This window comes from Microcaecilia unicolor, chromosome 11 (assembly GCF_901765095.1).
Source record: "Microcaecilia unicolor chromosome 11, aMicUni1.1, whole genome shotgun sequence".
Lineage (NCBI taxonomy): Eukaryota > Metazoa > Chordata > Amphibia > Gymnophiona > Siphonopidae > Microcaecilia > Microcaecilia unicolor.
Genome location: NC_044041.1, coordinates 198179304 through 198201034, shown reverse-complemented (window position 1 = coordinate 198201034; position 21731 = coordinate 198179304). Strand labels below are relative to the sequence as shown.

Genomic DNA, 21731 nt, shown 5'->3' with positions numbered 1-21731 from the left:
CGCATTTATGTCTAAGGGAAACCTGCTTGGGATGTCAGGACCCAAATGAGCAATTTCGCAAAAATCAGAATGACAAGTTGAATTGACCTAGTTGTTTTCCAGTCTAGAGATGGTTAATAGGATGGGAACCTGAGTTTAAGGCATGGTGGCAAACATTAGCCCAGGCCACACCCCTCTGATTACATATTCATATCAATCTGCCTGTTTTTCCAGGAAGTCTTGGCTCTCCACGTCCTGGTCGGGTACAATCTCTTCTCAAAGGCTGTTGACTCAACATACTGTATTTTATTTTCAGTGGGGCTATCATAGATGACAGTGAGATGAAAGTACATTTTATTAAATAAAACTGAAGGGATGCACTTCTTCGAAAGTCACTGTTACCCAAAGGAGCTTAAGAGCTGGCACTTAGGCTGTTTAGTGTATACGTGCGATAGTGTGCAATTTACACGAGAGGGTGAGTTTTGGGCAGGGCTTTTTTTGAGGGGGTACTGAGTACCGGCACCTTTTCCATTGTTTGCTAAAATTGACCCATGGTCCTCAAGTTTTAATGAATGAGCTCAGGCTGTACACAACAATTCTACCTTGTCATAGATTCTTCTGTGACTGGTTGCAGGGGGCCTGACTATTGTGGGGTGGGTCCCTCAGTGATCATCCCACCCCTGAAGGGTGGCCCGGCATTTGAGTACCGGCACCTTTTTTGCTAGAAAAAAACGCACTGGTTATGGGCCTATTTTTTGAAGACGGATATATGCCTAAGACCTAAAAAAAACAGTACAAATCGCTACCAGGTACTTGTGACCTGGATTGGCCACTGTTACTGGGCTAGATGGACCAGTAAGGCCATTCTTATGTTCTCATGTTCACTCAGGGCCGGCATTCCTGGAGGAAAAGTCAATAGTCTGATATTGATATGGACATAGGGGAAACCACTGCTTGCCCTGGGACTGGTAACACGGAATGTTGCTACTAATTGGGATTCTGCCAGGTACTTGTGACCTGGATTGGCCACTGTTGGAAGCAGGACACTGACCCAGTATGGCTATTCTTGCGTTCTTATGACGGAAATGATTTACAAAGATGTTCAAGAGTTAGAGGTAGGTTTCAAAGCAAAACATTTATACATTTTCAGCTTGGCAGTATTTATTTCTTAGCTAAGCAGCTAAAGCAGTATCAGGTCGATATTCATTAAAGGTGTCTCTTGGAAACTAGGAGCTACAGGTATAATCATTTTCTTCAGTCATAACACCTCTAATCCCACTTCACATAGTATTAGGAGGCTACAGTACTGTTAGTTTCGACGGGGCAGGGACGAGTTGCCTATTGTCCATGTCACTTTTTGATTGGTTTGGGTTTGTTTGAATAAAAAGAAGATTCCGCCCAGTTCAAGTATTCAAAGATGATGCAGTTTGACTGAAAATGGAAATCTGCTACAATTAACATAGTAACGTAGTAGATGACGGCAGAAAAAGACCTGCATGGTCCATCCAGTCTGCCCAACAAGATAAATTCATATGTGTATACCTTACCTTGATTTGTACCTGTCTTTTCAGGGCACAGACTGTATGTCTGCCCAGCAGGATTCCCCGCCTCCCAACCACCAGTCCCGCCTCCCATCACCGGCTCTGGCACAGACCGTATAAGTCTGCCCTCCACTATCCTCGCCTCCCAACCACCAACCCCTCTTTCCCCCACCTGCTCCGCCACCCATTCTAGGCTAAGCTCCTGAGGATCCCTTCCTTCTGCACAGGATTCCTTTATGTATATCCCACGCATGTTTGAATTCCGTTACTGTTTTTCTCTCCACCACCTCCCGCGGGAGGGCATTCCAAGTTAGTTGCTGTTGAGACTTGGAAGGAGGAGGAAGTGCTGCCAGAGGCTCTGCAGGCTTCCAGGGGGAAGGGAGTGAGGCCTAGCTCCTTCCCCAGAAATGAGGAAGGTCCCTGGGGAGCGGTCCTCAGGAAAGCCCCAGGCCAGGGGGTCTCCTGGGGCCAGGGACCAGAAGGCCAGGAGAAGTAGTTCCCTCTCTGGCAGGGCTCCAGAGAGGAGGGAAAGGAGCCCTGTGGATCGAAGAGTGCAGGCTTCCACGGGAGGAACCCAGACCGGTACCCCCCTCACAGTGGCACGCCATCTAGCAGGTGAGGTGGGGAGAGAGCTGGGGGAGGCCCCAGAGAACAGCAGATCGGAGGAGAGAGAGGAGAGAGCAGAGGTAATGGAGATCTGCCGGGAGGCCCTACCGGTGTCAGAGGAGGAGGACAGTGACTCCTCAGAGGAGGAAGATTTCACAGACTATAGTCAGGATCCAGAGGACCCGACCAGTGGCCTGATTCAAATGGTGAGAAAGATAAAAAGCACAGAAAAAGAGGTGGTAGAGTTGGGGAAACGGGTTAAAATGGCAAAAGCCCTGTGCAAACTAGCCCCAGTGGAGCACCGCAAGACTTATACAAAGGAGGTAACCCGTTTACTCAAGCTTCTTCAAAAGAAAGAACATTTGCTGGGGGCATTGAAAAAGGGCCCTGGGAACCCTCTGAGAGAAGTTTACATCAACAGAGAAAGAATGGCCTTGGGGGGAAAAGCCCTGACAACCTTCAAACAGTCACAACAGCAAACAGAGAAGGAGAGTAGGAGCTCAGACCTTGGACCCCAGAACACCCAGGGGCCAAAGGAGCTTCCTGGGCCCAGTACCCAAAAGACATTACAGTATATGCAGTACCTTGCTAGTCAGTCTCTGGCAGCTTCTGAAGCAAGCAGGACTGGAGGTGGGGCTGGAGAGGCATCCTCGTTAAGGGAACCTGAGGTTGGAAAAACTGAACAGGAAAAAAGTTTTAAAACCCAGACTTTTCATCTTGTAGAAACAGGGGCTGGAAGTTCAGGAGAGAGACTCTTTTCTACACCAGTGGAAGCAGAACTGAAAAACTTACTTGAGCAAGAAGCAAGAGGTCAGCAGAGGCAGTTGCAGCCACAGGTTTTGTGCCCATTGCCTGCAGCAGGAGTTGAGAGCAGCAAACAAACACTGACTCCATTGCAGCTGGGGAGGCCCCGCCCACGCAGCACTGAGGGGCTGGAGGTCACGGCCAGGCAGGCTGCAGCACTGCCAAAGACTGAGAATGGTGAGGTTTTAGCAGAGGAAAACCTGGTGACAGAGAGTGCTGCAGCTGGACAAACAGCAGGTGAAAAGGAGGGGTTCTCGATGAAGAAGGCACAGGAGGATCAGGAGTGTTTGCAACAAACCGGCCTGGCAGCAGAGGCTCCAGCCAATCGGGCTGTGGGAGCAGGAAAGACTGCAGAACAGCTACAAAGGCTGACAGAGGAAATAGCTGCAGTGCCAGAAGATTCCCCATGTGTGAGAGGGCAGGCACTTCTGGAGTGTGGGAAGCCTCATCCGCTTGGCGAAACAGCGGGGCTGGAGGATCCGACGGAGCAGAACGTTGGAGGAAAAAGGGACCCGGTCCAGAGAGCAGGTTTTGGGCGGGAGGGAGGGGTGCTTGCCTTGCCATGCGCACCAGAAGTAAACTTAACTGGTGGTACTAGGGATTCTGATTCCGGCCAGGCAGCGGGGTGGTTGGCTCTGGGGGGAGGGGTTGATTCGACGGGAGGGGGGCAGGGGCACTGGGAGGGGACCAGTTATATAGGGGAACCTGCTCTCAAAGTTCCTACGGACCAAATCGATGGGGAGACAGGCAGGGTTTCTGTTGCAGGAGGCATTGAACTGATGGACACTGTGACTACAGGGGATACGAGTGCTCGGGGGGTGAGGGGTGCAGGGGACCAAGGTTTGCTGGTTGAAGGGGTACAAGGCATGTTGGGGGGAGGGATAGGGAGGGAGGCTGAGAAACGGGGAAGGCTAGAGAAGGAGGATATGATGCATCAGGAGCGGGGGGGTCCCCGCGCTGGAGAAGGGGGGGGACGGTGGGGGGGGGGGGGGTCCGTCCTTTGCGGCGGTGGTGGGTGGAGGAGGCGGGCGCAGGGGAACTAGGGGGGTAGGGGGCAGCGGGGAAGGATGGGGAGGGGGGTGGGGGGGAGGCCAGGTTCCCAAAAGGAGGAATGTGGTACAATTGAAATGGGTGGGGGAGGGGGGGATGCCAAGCAGGGATGCAGTCCTGAGATTGGTCCTTGGTCTAGGATTCCTCCCAGAGGACCTCTATGCCTGTATTCATCCGGTGAATATACCAGAATACGATATCAGCTTTCTAACCCAGTGAGGCATGGAGGTCTTCTGGGAGAGATACGAAGGGGTACGGGGGAGAGGGGACTGGAAGAACTACCGGGCCGTACCGATCAGCAGACCCGACCTGGTGCAGGTAACCCTTCTGGTTCGAAATGAGTCTCTATCAGGGGCGGACCTGGCTTTCTGGCTACAACGGTACGCAGAATTGCGTACCCCCTTGTCCAAACTCCCGGACCCCAGTAGGGTGTGGGCTGGAGGTTGGGGTGCGCAGGTTAGGCTGAGGCAGGCAGGGCATGTCACCCAGCACATTCCCTCCTCGGCGTTCATCGGCAGGGATCGGATTCTCTGCTTTTATAAGGGGCAGCCACGGCAGTGTCACAGGTGCGGGTCGTTTAGACATTTTAGTATGTCATGCCCGGTTGTGCAGTGTGGAAAGTGCGGGTCTAAGGAGCATCCCACGGAGTCCTGTATGTCTATTCAGTGCAACTTGTGTGGGGGTCTGGGGCATGCATTTCGAGCCTGCCCTTGGGCCTCCCATAATGGGGGTGAGGAGGAGATAGATAGGGATGGTTCAGGTCAGGGGGAGGGGGGAGGGGAAGCAGACCATGATCAGGTTCCCGGGGCGGGGGGGAAAGGGTCCAGGGAAGGACAGGGACAGGTAGAGGGGGGGAGGCTTGGGGGAGGGTCGGAAGCGGCAGGAAGGGGAGGATGAGGGCTGGACGCGGGTGTCCAAGAAACAGCGGAGAGGAAAGGGGGGAAGGGGGGTGGGAATGGGGATAGAAGTAGGGAATAGATTCAGGGGTTTGGAAGAGGAGGGAGGGGTTGAGGAACTGGCTGGTGAGGAGGTAGAGGATGGGGGTAGCCGGCAGGACGGGTTGGGAGGTAGGGGAGAAGGAGTGAGGGGAACAGCGGGTAAGAGGAAAGAGAAACGGGGGGGAGGGTTTTGAGGGACAAAGAGGGGGGAAGGGTAGGGGGGGAGGTGGGTGGATCGGGGGAGGTAACGGCTGATGCAGGGAGGGCGGGAGAGGAAAGGAAGGTAAGAAAGGATGTAGTAATGCAGGCCCGTGAGGGGAGGGAGGAAGGGTCGGAGGCGGGATTGATGGGAAGGGTGGAAGAAGAGGAGGTAGTAGGGGTGGAAGAGGGAGGAGAGGAGGGGGGCAGGTCGGGTGATGATCCCCAGGGAGGGAGGGAGGTGGGTGAAGACAAAAAGAAGATAGGGAGGAAGAAAGCAAGGGTGGGGGAAGGGATGTTTAAGCTAGGGGTCCGGGATTGGGCGGAGGAGGAAGAAGAGGGTGGAGGGGAAGGGACCACGGATGATGGTGTGGAGAGAAGGGAAGGCAGCCAGGAAGGCGGGGGGTGTGATAGCGAGGACTGATGGCGGGACTGCTATTGGTGTTCGCCACACTTAATGTGGCTAGTGTCGCCTCCCAGAGGGCAAGAAGCTTGGCATTTGATGGCCTCTCTGCTGTGGAGGCAGACTGTTTCCTCCTCCAGGAGACCCGGTTGCAGACGCTGGAGGACATCCGGCGGGCAAAGAGGGCCTGGAGATGGGGACCCTCTATCTGGGGTCTGGCCGGGGAGAGGTATGGGGGGATAGGCATCCTCTTTAAAACCAATAAAGTAGAGATTCAGAGGGTGGTGGAGCTGGGTATTGGTAGGTGTTTGGTGTTGGACGTAATATTGCGGGGGGTGGCCTTGCGGGTGATTAATGTGTATGGACCGCAAAGCAAACAGGGAAGGTCTGCATTGTTCAACAAAATTAAGCCTTACCTATACACTTCAAGGCAGTTGGTGTGGGGAGGAGACTTCAACAGTATCTTACGAAAAGAGGATAGTGGGGGGCGGGCACCACAAGTACGTTATGATGGGGTTCGACTAGCGGGGATTATGAAAGGAGCAGGGCTGGTGGATGTACATATTGCACTTGGTGGTGGGAATCAGGGTTTCACCTTTTCACGGGGCACCTGTAGGAGCAGAATTGACCGGTTTATAGTTCGGGAAGGGGCATGTAGGCAGGCACCTAGGGTGGTGGAAGTAGATTTCTCTGACCACAGGATGGTGATGATAGAGTTGGGGGGAGGGGGGGCGTGCAAGCTAGGGAAAGGGTTGTGGAGATTGAATCTCAAATGGTTGAAGGAGGGGGTGTTGCACCAGGAGTACCTGGAATTCCTAGCAGACCAGGTGTCCATTCAGGGTGTCTTCCCTTCCCTCAGGGACTGGTGGGAAGTACTGAAACACCGCACCAGAGGGTTTTTTCTCCGTCAGGCAAGGCGGGAGGGAAGGGAGGCCACCCGGTTGGGGATCGCCCTGAGAAAGCGACGGGATAATCTAATTTCCCGGGGGGGGGGGAGGAGGGAGGATATTGAGGTACTGCAGCAGGAGGTTGAAAGAGTACAGTACAACCGCTACTCTTCCCTCGTCTACGAGCGGGACTTCGGGAAGCTGCTTGGTCCGGACCCGTATGACTGCTGCAAGGAACGAAGGGAGAGGAGGGTGGTGGTGGGGTTTAGGGATGAGGGGGGGTGCTCCAAGAATCCAGGGAAGGTATTTTGCGGGTGGTGGGGACGCATTTTGGGCGGGTTTTCTCGGACCTACAGTTGGGGACAGAGGCCATGGGAAGATATATTGAGGGGACCCCGGGGGTGGGTAACTGGGGGCCCCATCTTCAGGTCTTAACGCAGCCGTGGACGCTGGGTGAGGTGGAGGAGGCCATTGGGGCCTTGCGGCGCAGAACAGCGCCGGGGCCGGATGGACTTCCGGCGGAGTTTTACCAACGGTTCAGGGACCAGCTGGCGCCGCTCTTGCTGGAACTCTGGGAGGAGGCGCGAACAGGAGGATCCTTGCCGGAGTCTATGGGAGGATCAGCATTGGTCCTCCTTAGCAAAGGCAAAGATCCTCAAGACGTGGCGAACTGGCGACCAATAGCACTATTGAACAGCGACCGGAAGATCTTCGCCCACATGCTTCATGCTCGCATGAGGAAGGTCTCCGGTGAAGTGCTAGCAGTCCCGCAGAGGTGTGGGGTCCCAGGAAGGGGGGTGCTGGAGGCAGTAGCCTGGGTGAGGGAGGGCTTGGAACATAGCCGGGTGGGAGATGGTAGGTTGGTCGTGGCCTTGGACCAGGACAAGGCTTTCGACCGAGTGCAGTGGGAGTTCTTGTGGAAGGTCCTGGATCACTATGGCTTCCCGGGGGAGTGGATCGCACAACTGCAACTGTTGTATGCTGGGGCGCGATTTTTTCCCCTGGTGAATGGATGGAGGGGGGGCGGAGGTGGGGGTCACGGCAGGGGTACGGCAGGGGTGCCCATTGAGCCCCCTGCTGTACGCTTTTGCTATAGATCCCCTGGTGCGGAGGCTGGGAGGGGGGGGAGGGAGGGCTCAGAGGGGTAGAGGTTGGCAAAGGGAACGTATTGAGAGTCATCGCTTATGCAGACGATGTCACCGTTTGGGTGGCAGACCAGAGGGAGGGGAGGATGCTGCGGGAGACCCTTGAAGAATATTCCAAGGCATCGGGGTCACGGGTAAACCTGGGTAAGTGTACTAGCTTGTGGGTGGGTCCAGAGGAACGGCGATTTAACCTAGGGGGCGGGTTTCCTGCAGGGATTGAAAGAATGCGGGTGTTGGGAGTGTATTTTGGGGGGAGGGGGATTACGGGCGGGAGAGTTGGGAGCAAAAGATATCGGAGGCAAGGGAAAAGGTGGATCGTTGGAAGGGGTGGTGGATGTCCATGGCAGACAGGGTCCGGTTGTTGAAGACCCAGATAGTCCCCATGTTTCTCTTCTTGAGTTACATCTGCCTTTTGCCGGACTGCTGTTTCACTTCATTGTACAGCGTGTTTTTTCAACTTTTGTGGGGCAACAGGATGAACCAGGTAAAACGCAATATTACTTACCGGTCACGGGATGAATGTCTTGCTATTCTCCTCCCTGTTCATCCAGTTTAACCTTGGGCGGGGGGGAGGGCCGGAGGCCCCAGGGTGGGCACAAAGTGTTGTGCAGTGGTGGGAGGGATTTTGGGGCCCTTGGTGGGGAGGGGGGAAGGTGGGGAGGTTGCGGAAGGGTTTCCCGGAGGGGGTAGGCTACTACAAATCCTTAGTAAAGCTGGTCCGGTTGTGGGACATTAAATGGGAGGAAATAAGGGCGGGGCAGAGGGAGAGCTGGGTGGAGCGGGTTCGCTCCCAGCATTTCTCATCTCCCCTGACTCTTAGGGATGCTCCAGGGCCCGTGCTGAGGCAGGGCCTGGGCTTTATTTCATCTAGACGACTCCCGAACAAGTACAGGGACATTGCCTGGCTGTCCCTTCACGGTAAATTATATGTTAGGGCAAATATGCACCGAAGCATGCAGGACCGAAACTGCCCGAGGGGGGAGTGTGCTGGTCAGCTGGAGACGATGGACCACTTCCTTATGGAGTGTCCATTCTCCAGAGCAGTTTGTGGAAGAGTGGCTGCCTTGTTGGCCATCCCCAGCTTCACGTCCTACACCTATGCAGACTGGGTGTACGGGAGGCAGCAGGGGACGGGGCGGCTGGAGCCAGGTACCGCCTTCCTCATATCAGTTATTATCAGGTACTGCCTGTGGGTGGCCCGATGCGGGGTGTCTATGCGCCAGGAGTGCAGGTCGGCTGAGCAGGTTTCCTGGGACGTTGTCCGAGCCGTCCAGGAATTGGCACGCTGGGAAAAGGTGGAAGGGGGGGGGGGTACATAATTTTGGGGTTTGGTGGAAGCATGTCCGCTTGAAGTTGATTTGAATGTATGGTGTGGGGGGGATTTGGGGGGGACGGGTTTTATCGGGTTTGTATTTTTTGTATAAAAGTGTAGTGGGGCTGGTTTTACAACGGCATGATGTAATGTCTTGAATATTGGTTTTTTCCGTTTTATTTAATAAAGGAATTCTCCAAGCATCCACCACTCTCTCTGTGAAAAAATACTTCCTGACATTTTTCTTGAGTCTGCCCCCCTTCAATCTCATTTCATGTCCTCTCGTTCTACCGCCTTCCCATCTCCGGAAAAGATTTGTTTGCGGACTAATACCTTTCAAATATTTGAACGTCTGTATCATATCACCCCTGTTCCTCCTTTCCTCCAGGGTATACATGTTCAGGTCCGCAAGTCTCTCCTCATACGTCTTGTAACGCAAATCCCATACCATCCTCGTAGCTTTTCTTTGCACCGCTTCAATTCTTTTTACATCCTTAGCAAGATATGGCCTCCAAAACTGAACACAATACTCCAGGTGGGGCCTCACCAACGACTTGTACAGGGGCATCAACACTTCCTTTCTTCTGCTGGTCACACCTCTCTCTATACAGCCTAGCAACCTTCTCGCTATGGCCACCGCCTTGTCACACTGTTTCGTCGCCTTCAGATCCTTGGATACTATCACCCCAAGATCCCTCTCCCCCTCAGTACCTATCAGACTCTCACCGCCTAACGCATAAGTCTCTCGTGGGTTTCTACTCCCTAAGTGCATCACTTTGCATTTCTTCGCATTGAAATTTAATTTCCAAACCTTAGACCATTCTTCTAGGTTCCTCAGATCCTTTTTCATGCTTTCCATTTGAAACTGGGTCTAAAAATGAGAAATCCAAGAAATCCAGGATGAGCCATGGTCTTGTGTCAAGCTGAATAGCTTTGAGGACCATCCCAGTTTAACTGACAATCACAATCCCAGTCCGAATTGAATCTGATAGTTTTTCCATTCATATCTTGGATTAAGCCCAGTGGTTGAACCTCTTGGGCTTGCTTTATTCAAATTATACCGGGTAGAGAAGGGCATATGATGAACTTTTTGTGGTGAGGCCAGACACTGGTGACCAAAAGCTATTTATCATTAAAATCCCCTGTTAATCTTTCCAGAGACAGAGATAAAAATCTAATCAGCGGCTTCATTTAATGTTTCCAGAGAGTGAATCAAATGTGTCTATTCAAACGAAGCAAGGCCAGCCCGATTGAAAGTGCCGAGCCGTCAACAGCTCTGGATCCCACCCTTTAGCTACTTCTTCGGCAAAACGTCAGCTGAAATGCCATTCACTTTCCCATGCCTCAGATCTCAGGGTTAAACCACAAACTGTACCCGACGCACTGAATTAATATTTTTTTTTTAAATAACTTCTTTCTGCCAGAAGGTAAACAGTAAAAGAAGAAATGCAAAAAGTAAATAAGTGAAAGCTCTGGGAGAAATGTCTTGTCCGCTTGACTGTCTGCGATGAGAGTCACCAAGAGTAAAGGAGCTTTCTTTGTATTAGAATTTTTAAAACAATTTTAACAGACTGAAAAATGATCTTATTGATTATTCTGAATGGTAATATCATTACTCCAAAAACGTGTTCAAGGTGACAAACAGGAAAAAAAAAAACCCCAAATCACACAGGGGTCCTTTTACTCAGCTGCAGGAAAAAATGACCACAGCGTATCGTTATGTGGGTCATTCCTGTGATAAGGCTATTTATACCACAGCAGTAAAATGGCAGTAATTTTGGGAATTAATGTTGATCCACTAAGGGCAGGAGCGTAGCCAGACTTTCGCAGGATGTGCATACAGGACGTCAGTCAGGACTCACAGCACAGATCAGCGAACGCGTCGGAGACCAAGGCTGGCGTGGGTTGGGGACCCCCGCCGGCAAAGGTACCTGGTGGCGGCAGCGGGGGGAGGGTCGGCGGCAGGGGTCAAAAGTGGCGGGGAGGGTCGGTGGCGGTGGCGGAGGGGGGTCCGAAAGTGCAGTGGGGGGGGGGGGGGGGTCGGCGGCTGGGGAGGCAGGTTAAAATGTGCCCCCCATCTTGGGCTCTGGACCGCCCTCTCGCTGAGATCTGGTTACGCTCCTGCTGTCCGGAACTGCTCCAGTGCTGTCTCAGCAGTGAAGAAGTTAGTGACCTGGTCTACCTGCCCTCCCTCAACTTTCCCTATATCCCAACTAGGTCATTACTCTCAGCCCTTTCCTTCTGTCTCTCCCCCCCCCCCCCCCCCCCCCCCCACCCGTTGTTCTCACCTTGAATCCACCTGTCGTTCGGCTTTTTTTTTGTGTGTGGTTGTGTGGCCCCCTCCCCCTAGAATACCCTTCCACCCACTCTCTGTGCTGAACAGTCCTAGCCCCATTTTTGGGCCCCCTTCAAGGCCCATCTTTTTGCACTAGCTTTTGCCTTCCCAATGGCCATGCAGTAGTGCTCGGCCCTCTGTCCTGGAGTACTCATGCTTTCTTATTTTCCTCTGTCCTTGACGGCGTTCTTTTCTTTCTTTGGTTTATGGTCGTACACGGCTCAGATAGGCACTGAAGGGCAGTATATCGAGTCCTTAATAAACTAAACTAAGCTAATACTACATGGTCTTTAGTGATTTCGGAGTGTCTATTCTTTCCTCTCTCCATAGGCACAAGGGATGTCCTTATCTCTTTCTTCACACAAGTAGAGAGTTTAACAAAGAGGCCTCTCTCACCACAGTATGGTGGACAAAGGAGCCTCTGGAAGCCTTGAAGGTGTTTGGTAAGCTCTGGGGGATGGAGAGAAACTGGGAGACATGTAGGACTAGATTCAGTAACGGTACTCAAAAAACAGCGCCGAAAAATCCGCATGGATCACTCTTCTTTCTTTCTTTCTTTGCTACATTTGTATCCCACATTTCCCCACCTATTTGCAGGCTCAATGTGGCTTACATAGCGCCGTAGAGGCGTTCGCCACCTCCGGCATAGAACAAATACCTAGAGTTATTGTGGTCGAAGAAGGTTGAGGTGTTGTAGACACATTCTTCGAACGGCACTCTGAGTTGGGCGCTATTTAGAACAGTGCTTAGAGCTGGCATCCATGCCAAACTTTGAGCATGAGGGTTTACACCAACTGAAACCTGGTCAGTGGCGTAGCTAGGTGGGGCGCCAGGGGAGCGACCGCTCCCCCTAATGGAGTTCTGCTGGTGCCTATTTTGTTTCGTTGTGCAGCACTGAAAATGTGCGCCGGCGGAAGTCCGCTCTCGCTCCCCCTGCTCCGTCAACCTGGCTGAACCTGGCTGCGCTTCTGAACCTGGTATAAATCCTGGCATGTAGTTTAGGCGCCGATCCCTGGTATTCAGTAACATCTTTAGTAAACGCTCTCAACCTGCCCATGCCTCTCCCGTTGGCACGCCCTCTTTTGAGTTGTACACTATAAGATTTGCATGTGAATCTTTCTAGGATAGCGCTTAGCAAGACGAGTGCATAAATCCAAATTGTTGCCAATTAACCCCAACAATTGATTGCCAGCAGCCATTTGTTGGCGTTGATTGACTCATTAGCACGTGTGCATCTCAGAATAGTGTGCAATTTTGCACATGGAAATTTGCATCCATATATAGAATTGCCCTTATTGCACATTAAGGAAGGCAGTATTTTGGGGTTTATGGACCCTAAATTAAGAAATTCCTTTCCTACTGATTTACGTTGAATCTCATATCATTTTTCTTTTAAGAGACAATTAAAAAGCCTGGTATTTCTAGAGTATTTTATACAGTAGTGTTTTTTAATGATGTTATTGTTTTCAATTACAACTGTGTTTTATAATTTTTGGATAATCTGGTATTTATGATGCAACTTGCCTCAAACTTATCGGTAAGGTGTGTCATCAAATAAAGTAAAATAAGACAGAGGTGCAGAGAAATTACTCAGAGCAGGGGTACAGTGGTTTCCTCTTGGGAGAAAGGGCCTGTCATGGAGACAGACAAAAATAACAGACCTGGGGGCTTGTGGGAGATGAGAAAGAGAGGGAAGCAATTAAAATGGCCGCATCAGATTGGCTGAGTGCACTTGGGTTGGACAAGAATTGAGATGTGTATGTTTAACATTATTTGTAGAGTCGATCATTTTTGGAATGATGAGCTTGGGGTCTACCACGAGGTAATGCGAAACTGTATTGTGCTTGTATCTGGGATGGATAGGAATGGAGTGAAGGTATTGAAGGTTTTTGTTTTTACTAAGGTGCGTTGAAAAATGGCCTGTGGTAGTGTAGACACGTGTTTTGGGCACGCGCAGAATCATTTTTTCAATACACCTGTAAAAAAAGACCTTTTTTTTATTTTTGCCGAAAATGGACATGCGGCAAAATGAAAATTGCTGCGTGTCCATTTTGGGTCTGAGACCTTACCGCCAGCCATTGACCTAACGGTAAAGTCTCACGTGGTAACCAGGAGGTAATGACCTACGCTCGCCGAATGCCACTTGGCGCATGTAGCTGACGAGCGCCAGAAAGTTAAAAAATATATTTTGGCTGCGCATAGCAGATGTGAGTAAAAAATGAAATTACCACACGGGCCACATGGAAGCCTGGCAGTAACTCAGAATTGGCGTGCGTTGGGCGCAAATATGCGCTTACGCGGCATAGTAAAAAGGTCCCCTGAATAATGTATCAAAGCAGCTTTGCAGAATAGAAACCAGAACGTGGTGAAGGCGGTTAGCTTGGCAGAGTTTAAAAAGGGGTTAGACGGATTCCTAAAGGACAAGTCCATAAACCACTACTAAATGGACTTGGGAAAAATCCACAATTCCAGGAATAACATGTATAGAATGTTTGTACGTTTGGGAAGCTGTCGTGGACAGGATGCTGGGCTCGATGGACCCTTGGTCTTTTCCTAGTGTGGCATTACTTATGTACTTGTGTATCCTCTCCAGATCTGTTTGTCTTCAGCCACTGCAGCCTGCCTGACCACATCTATTTTAAAGTCTGCTAATGAAATGGAGAAGCTTTCTCGTACTCTCAGTCAATCATCTATAAAGAGTTTCACTCGGGGAAATGATGTTAACAAACAGAATTTACGGAGCCCACAAACCATCTGCATCTGATGCAAAGTAACCTTTCAAACCAACAAAGCTTCATCAATCATTCACTTTAGGTTTCTTTAATTTGTATTGTGGTAATTTCAATCCCTAGCCAAACAATTAATCTCAACTCTAAGAAAGGTTACAAGAGTGAAAGGCTTTTTGTTTCGTGCTTGGTGCAGGGATTTCACAATCACACAGACAACATTTGCCCAAGTTCTTCCAAACCTGAAGGTGGTAACAAGCCACAAACTGCTTTGCCTGCTACGCCCTCTGGATCTTACAGATATCACTCAAGACCTTACGGCTATAACACCTATTTTCAGTCCCACTTGGCAGCTTGCAGGACTGCACAGCACTGTGTGTCTGTGGATAAGCTGATTTTCAAAGGGAACTCCCTGCCACGGACCTGCCCCAGCTTTGTTCCCCTTTGTCTCTTGGGAGGACAATTTTTAAAGGTTTTATTTAGTTACTCATTTAAAAATGCATACTCTGAATTATCTCTGGAGTGTAAAATTTAAAGGGCTTCGACGTTAGTGTCAGAACGTTTAGTACAAGAACAGTGCTGGGCAGACTTCTTGCCTGAGAATGGCAAGGACCAATCAAACTCAGGTATACATACAAAGTATCGCATGCCATGTAAAATGAGTTTATCTTGTTGGGCAGACTGGATGGACCGTACAGATCTTTATCTGTCGTCATTTACTATGTTACTCTTTGGGGTTCTACATGGAATGTTGCTACTAACTGGGATTCTGGAATCTTGTAACTCTTTAGGATTCCAGAGTCTTCAGAACTTTTAGTACAAGAACAGTGCTGGGCAGACTTCTATGGTCTGTGCCCTGAGAAAGGCAAGGACAAATCAAACTCGGGTATAAAGTACCACATACCATGTAAAATGAGTTTATCTTGTTGGGCAGACTGGATGGACCGTACAGGTCTTTATCTGTCGTCATTTACTATGTTACTCTTTGGGGTTCTACATGGAATGTTGCTACTAACTGGGATTCTGGAATCTTGTAACTCTTTAGGATTCCAGAGTCTTCAGAACTTTTAGTACAAGAACAGTGCTGGGCAGACTTCTATGGTCTGTGCCCTGAGAATGGCAAGGACAAATCAAACTCGGGTATAAAGTACCACATACCATGTAAAATGAGTTTATCTTGTTGGGCAGACTGGATGGACCGTACAGGTCTTTATCTGCCATCATTTACTATGTTACTCTTTAATTTTAATTTTAACTATTCAATATATCTTAAGTCATTCTATCTTTTATCTATCTTTTTTTCATATAAACACTTTTTTCTTTTACTGCATTTCATTCTTTTTCTTCTCTTTTACTGCATTCTATACTTTCTGTACTACTAATCTTATGTCCTCTATGTAAATGTGCTGTGAACATGGCTAAATTCAATATATTTTTTTGCCAAATTTTTTTTTGATAATTATATACTTTCAGTATATTATTAACTTTTAATTTTAACTATAGATACATATACATATAATGTATATATATATATATATATATATATATATATATATATATATTCCTGTCCTATTTAAAGATCTTTTTTCTTTATAGATCTATATTTGTGCACATCTGCTTCTAAATAATTTAATTAGGATTCGACCTGATCTTACCACCCTATAATATACGAGCATGTTTTCTATATCTGATATACCATATAGAGTCCCCACGAATAAACAAGAAAACAAACATATAGACATATAATTATATATGTATATATATATGTGCCTTCATTTTATTTTATCTCCTATTTAGATCATACAAGTTCTTCTTCTTTTATCATTCTGCATTATATTTATATATTTTTTTGTAAAATTATGTCTCTATGTATATTTATAATTTTGTATACTTATATATATGCTTTTACTCTAGTCTATCTCTTAACCATATATATACTGTTAGAGGTTTTTTTTATGTATAATTTCTTATTATTGTTGTTTATTTGAACTCATGTTTTTAAATATTTATTGTTTTTAGAATCCTGAGGCAGGCCTTTTGGCCGAAACACAGTTTTCTGTGTCGAGTCATTGAATAAAGTGGTTCTTTGAAATCTTATCTCCCGTTCTCCTGGAGTCATTGGTCCATTTCCCACTCTCTTTCTGTACTCTTTGGGGTTCTACATGGAATGTTGCTACCAATTGGGATTCCAGAATCTTGTAACTCTTTAGGATTCCAGAATCTTCAGAACTTTTAGTACAAGAACAGAGCTGGGCAGACTTCTACGGTCTGTGCCCTGAGAATGGCAAGGACAAATCAAACTCGGGTATAAAGTATCACATACCATGTAAAATGAGTTTATCTTGTTGGGCAGACTGGATGGACTGTTCAGGTCTTTATCTGCCATCATTTACTATTTTACTCTTTGGGGTTCTACATGGAATGTTGCTACTAATTGGGATTCCGGAATCTTGTAACTCTTTAGGATTCCAGAATCTTCAGAACTTTTAGTCCAAGAACAGTGCTGGGCAGACTTCTACGGTCTGTGCCCTGAGAATGGCAAGGACAAATCAAACTCGGGTATACGTATAAAGTATCACATACCATGTAAAATGAGTTTATCTTGTTGGGCAGACTGGATGGACCGTTCAGGCCTTTACCTGCCGTCATTTGCTATGTTACTATCTGCACATTCTAAGTGGTGTACAACCAGCAGACATGATTAAAAGGCAACACCCATTTCTCTGTGAAAATCCCTTTGAAAATTGGCCACCACATGCCTGTTCTTGGCATCTGCCCTTTCTCTCCGTCTTCTGAGATGGTGCTGACACACTGGCCTCGTTCTGAGACTTAAAGGCGCACCGCTGTGAATATAATTCATAATCATTGCACCCTTAGTTATCATCTTCGGTACCTCATTGATCGCTTTTGTATCCAATTCAGCTAACATGAAGGGAGTCATTTAACTGTGGAACAAAGTCCTGTCATTTCTCCTGTTACTCCTATGGTTGAATTTTTGTTTGAAATGGAAATTTACAGAATTCCTCTTCCCTTTTGTTAAGAAAATGAACTAAATTGTTTTCTTTCATTTAAAAGATTAGGAATTTGGGCTTATACAACCCTACTCAGGCCCTCTCACCATCCCTCCCTGTCTTCTCAGATCACCCCTCCCCCTGATCCGACCTGGGAACCTAGAAATTCTTCACTGAGCAGGAGCTTCACTGGTCTCTTCTGTTCTGCCAACCCAGCATTTCAAATGGTGCCAACCCAGTGGCGTAGCTAGGTGGGGAGCCAAGGGAGCGGCCCGCTCCCCCCAAACGTAGTTCTGCCGGCGCCTATTTTTTTTCGTCCTGTTGCAGTGAAAATGTGCGCCGGCGGAAGTCCGCTCTCGCTCCCCCCGCGCCATCAACTTGCCTCATCCTGACTCCGCTTCTGTGCCAACCTTGGACTATCTGTTGGAAAACAATAGGGAAAATATTCAAAATGGTATCAGTGTTTTTTATTAGTGTTTACTTCTCTTTGGGCGATGCATCATTTTCCGCTAGGATTTTACTTCCCTGTTTCTTTTTACACTGTGACCTTGGTCCCCTGAGGCAGGTGCTGTTGTGCCGAAACACGGCCTGTGTCGGGTCTTTTTCTGAATAAAAGGACTCCGTCCATCTCATTCCTGAAGGCCCAGCTATGCCTTTTTGATGGCCTCCAGTGGGTCAATGCCATTTCTAATAGTACGTCACACGGGGCAGGGGTAAACGAGAATTACGCCTGCCCCACATAGAGTTTAGAGGCCTATATTTGCTGCACACATTACTCCCAGGTACAGGTCTCGGTACAGAGCTGCCTTTATTTGGAAAGTAATATACAAATTGTGATAATGATATATTAGGTCTCTACATCCTCTACTACTACTACTTAACATTTCTAAAGCGCTACTAGGGTTACGCAGCGTTGTACAATTTAACATGGAAGGACAGTCCCTGCTCAAGGAGCTTACAATCTAAAAGACAGGTGTACAATCTAAAGACAATCTAAACAATCTAAAGACACGTGTAGAGTCCGTCTGATAGGGCATACTATATTTCTCGAAAGGTTAGGTGCCGAAAGTAGCATTGAAGAGGTGAGTTTTAAGCAGAGATTTGAAGGTGGGTAGGGAGGGGGCTTGGCATAGGGGTTGAGCAAGATTGTTCCAAGCATAGGGTGAGGCAAGGCAGAATAAGCGGAGCCTGGAGTTGGCAGTGGTGGAGAAGGGAACTGAAAGGAGGGATTTGTCCTGTGAGCGGAGGTTACGGGCGGGAACATAGGGGGAGATGAGGGTAGAGAGGTAGTGAGGAGCCGCAGACCGGGTGCATTTGTAGGTAAGGAGGAGAATATTGAATTGTATGCAGTATCTGATTGGAAGCCTCTCACCTGGGAGAAATTACTTACTGCGAACCCAGTGGGATATGCAGGGATGCACCACCCTGTCTTCAGAAATGCAGTTACCTTTTAGTAAACCATTCGTATACCCATCTGTCTCATCCAACTGCAATTAAAGAGCTGTCGTTTGCTGTCCGTGTGCATCAGTCCCGACCTGCATTTCTCCTCTGGTGTTGGCTCTGCCTTGGGCATGGTTATGCGATTTTGTGATACGGTCAACCAGGACCGCAAGGAGATAACGTGACTTGCCCCGGGTCATAGAGATAACGGCCCAGGTGAATCCTGAATTCACACACACCAAGGACATGTAACGTGTAATTAAACTCTGGAATTCGTTGCCAGAGAATGTGGTAAAGGTGGTTAGCTTAGCGGAGTTTAAAAAAGGTTTGGACGGCTTCCTAAAGGAAAAGTCCATAGACCGTTATTAAATGGACTTGGGGAAAATCCACTATTTCTGGGATAAGCAGTATAAAATGTTTTGTACATTTTTGGGATCTTGCCAGGTATTTGTGACCTGGATTGGCCACTGTTGGAAACAGGATGCTGGGCTCGATGGACCTTTGGTCTTTCCCAGTATGGCAATACTTATGTACTTATGACATCTCCTTTCTCATAGGCCAGCGTTGCAACCAATGGGCAACTCCTCTCTGTTTGTTTTCTTTAATTTGCAAAATATCTCACAAGCAACATAATCTTGTTACAGAAAAACAGAGATATAAACCCAAAAGAGGAAACAATTTACAACCATGAAAGCAACTACAATCTCTTTCTTAGACCTCCAAAGACAGGAGAGCATCCCATATTACAAAGCGGAGAATATTGAGGTTAACAAAATCAAGGCGTATGTTGTAACACGCATCCTGAAGTTATAATATTAGCCAACTACAGTACAATGCCAAATATCCAGACGCCAACTATTTGGATGTCCAATTATCCGGATTGAACAAAAAGTTGGGAGGTGGTAAAACTTAGCGAAAATACCCACCATTGTACTTGAAGTACTGATGTTACCAGATTTGTTTGCCAGTTTTACGAGTCACTATTTTATTTATTGCCTTGCAGGTTTGCAGGTTTGTTGTCATTCATTTGAAAACAATATCGTGCCAATCAACCTTTCGCGAGGCAGTGCTGCTCCTCAGAGCAGAAGGGAGGTCATAGCTGCCCCAGGCAGTGCCTGCGAGGGAGGCATCCTTCCTCAAAGGCACTAACTGGGGCAGCTATAATTTCCCTTCTGCTCCGAGGACCAGTACTCAGGGCTGTGCCAACACGGTAAGCATGGTAAGCGCCAAAGGGGGCGCCTGCCTTCAAGGGCGCTGCGCTGTCGCGTTGTATTTAAAAATAAACTTACTCCTCCGCTCCATCCCTGATTCCCTGGTGCTTTAAATTTACCTCGCTCCACCTCCGACGTCTGCGCAGCGTCAGTGAAAGCGCTGCCTGTCTGATGTCTTTCCACTAGCCTTCCCTTCGCTTGTTCGTTCCCTCTGTGTCCTGCCCTCAAGGAAATGATGTCAGAAGAAGGCGGGACACAGAGGGAATGAATGAGCGAAGGGAAGGCTGGTGGAGAGACGTCAGACAGGCAGCGCTTTCACTGATGCTGCACAGACGTTGGAGGGAGGTAAATTTAAAGGTCCGGGGGGGGGGGGGGCGCATCAACTGATTGTCTGCAGGGGGGCGCCAGAGACCCTAGGCACAGCCCGGCCAGTACTGCCTTGCAGAACTTAGGGAGGTGCACTGCTGTCAGCCCAGACCAAGACTAGCACTGCCCTCGGTACTGTGCCGGACTTTTTCACCACTGCTGGCGTGTCAAGAAGCAGACTGCCGCTGGACAAAAGTCATAGCCGCGCTAGCGATTCCCGCCCAGTAAATGAGAGGAGGCCCATAGGAACTGAATGGGCTTCTTCTCATTTGCCGCACCAAGAATCGTTAGCGTGGCTTTGTAAAAGAAGCCCACAGCACCTAAACAGCAGCGCTCAAAAATCACTCTCCTGTTTTCATCATCCACCAACTGTGTTTTAAGTTGCGATAACCTGTATTTCTTTTGCCATTTAAGAGCTACAGAAATCAAAGCAATTTTCCTTTTCACCAAGTATGTCCAATCATCCGGATTTATGATTATCTGGACCACCCCCTGCAGAGAACAGTCCAGATAATCGGCATCATGCTGTAGTTATTAACACCACTGGAGGTTTTCGTAAGGTTCAGAAAAGGCGTACTTTATACTTGCAAGAGGTAAGCTAACCAAAAAGTATCACCCAAATTCTTTGTCTCAGCACGCGTTGCCCAAAACTCCGTTCTTCAATCTTGGGTCACCTTGGTGACATCAGGATATATTCACAGTTTCTGGCCACAAAACGTCAGTTGGAAATTACAAAAATACATTTTCATTACAGCGGTCGGGTCTTGCTCAGACACAAATGAGACCAACAAAGTAGCTCTGTCATCGGATGTCTGATAACAAATCCTCAAAAACTGCAGATAAATCTTTCTTTTTAGCGTGGCCGCGTGTATTGGACGCGTGCTGGACCATTTCTCCAGCGTGTCTGGAAAAAAAAAGATTTGTTGTTTTTTTTTGCCCAGGAAATAGAAGTGCAGCAAAATGACCTGAGCCCTTAATGCCACCCATTGACTTGGCGGCAAGGGCTCACGTGTTACCCGCACGTTAACCGTCCAGCGAGCGCCAACTGCCAATTACCACCAGGAACGCCCTCACGGTAGAATCTAGAACATTATTTTCTATGGTGTGTTTTCAGCACACGCCTCACTCGGACTTACCGTCAGGCGCACGCGCTAGCCATGCAGTAACGCTGATTTGACATGCGCTGCACGCATCTAGGTCCCTTTCGCAGCTTTGAAAAAGGCCCTTCAAAGCATTATCATCTTGAGCTTGTACTTAACGTCCCTCAGCAGATCCCATTGCAGATTTTGAGGCATTTGGTAATAATAAATCTTATTAAACATAGGTATAACATTTAGAGGAAACTTCAATATCTCAATAACAGTGGCGTTCCTAGGTCGGCTGCCACCCGGGATGGATTGTCGCTGCACCCCCCCCCCCCCCCGGGTGCAGCACGACACCCCCCCCCCGGCGCATCAACACCCCCCCCCCGTGCAGCATCAACACCCTCCTGCAGCATCAACACCCCCCTGCAGCATCAACACTCCTCCCGCAGCATCAACACCCCCCTCCCCTGACGCATCAGCATACCTGGCATCAACACACGCTGCTGGAGGGGTGTTGGGAGCCGCGCGACCTATTACTGGCTAAATCCAGAGGTCTCTATTCCATCCTCTTTCTTCTTGATCTTTCCACTGCTTTTGACACTGTCGATCACAGCATACTTCTCGATACCCTGTCCTCACTTGGATTCCAGGGCTCTGTCCTTTCCTGGTTCTCTTCCTACCTCTCCCTCCGCAC

General features: G+C 48.7%; 1 long non-coding RNA gene across 1 annotated transcript; it reads left to right on the top strand.

Annotated features, from left to right (window-relative positions):
- The first annotated feature begins 4721 nt into the window (after positions 1-4721).
- Positions 4722-14800, top strand: LOC115479483. The gene is made up of 4 exons (XR_003943699.1): positions 4722-4734; positions 7549-7556; positions 14448-14474; positions 14726-14800. It is a non-coding gene; the product is annotated as an uncharacterized LOC115479483 (long non-coding RNA).
- The last annotated feature ends 6931 nt before the right edge of the window (positions 14801-21731 follow it).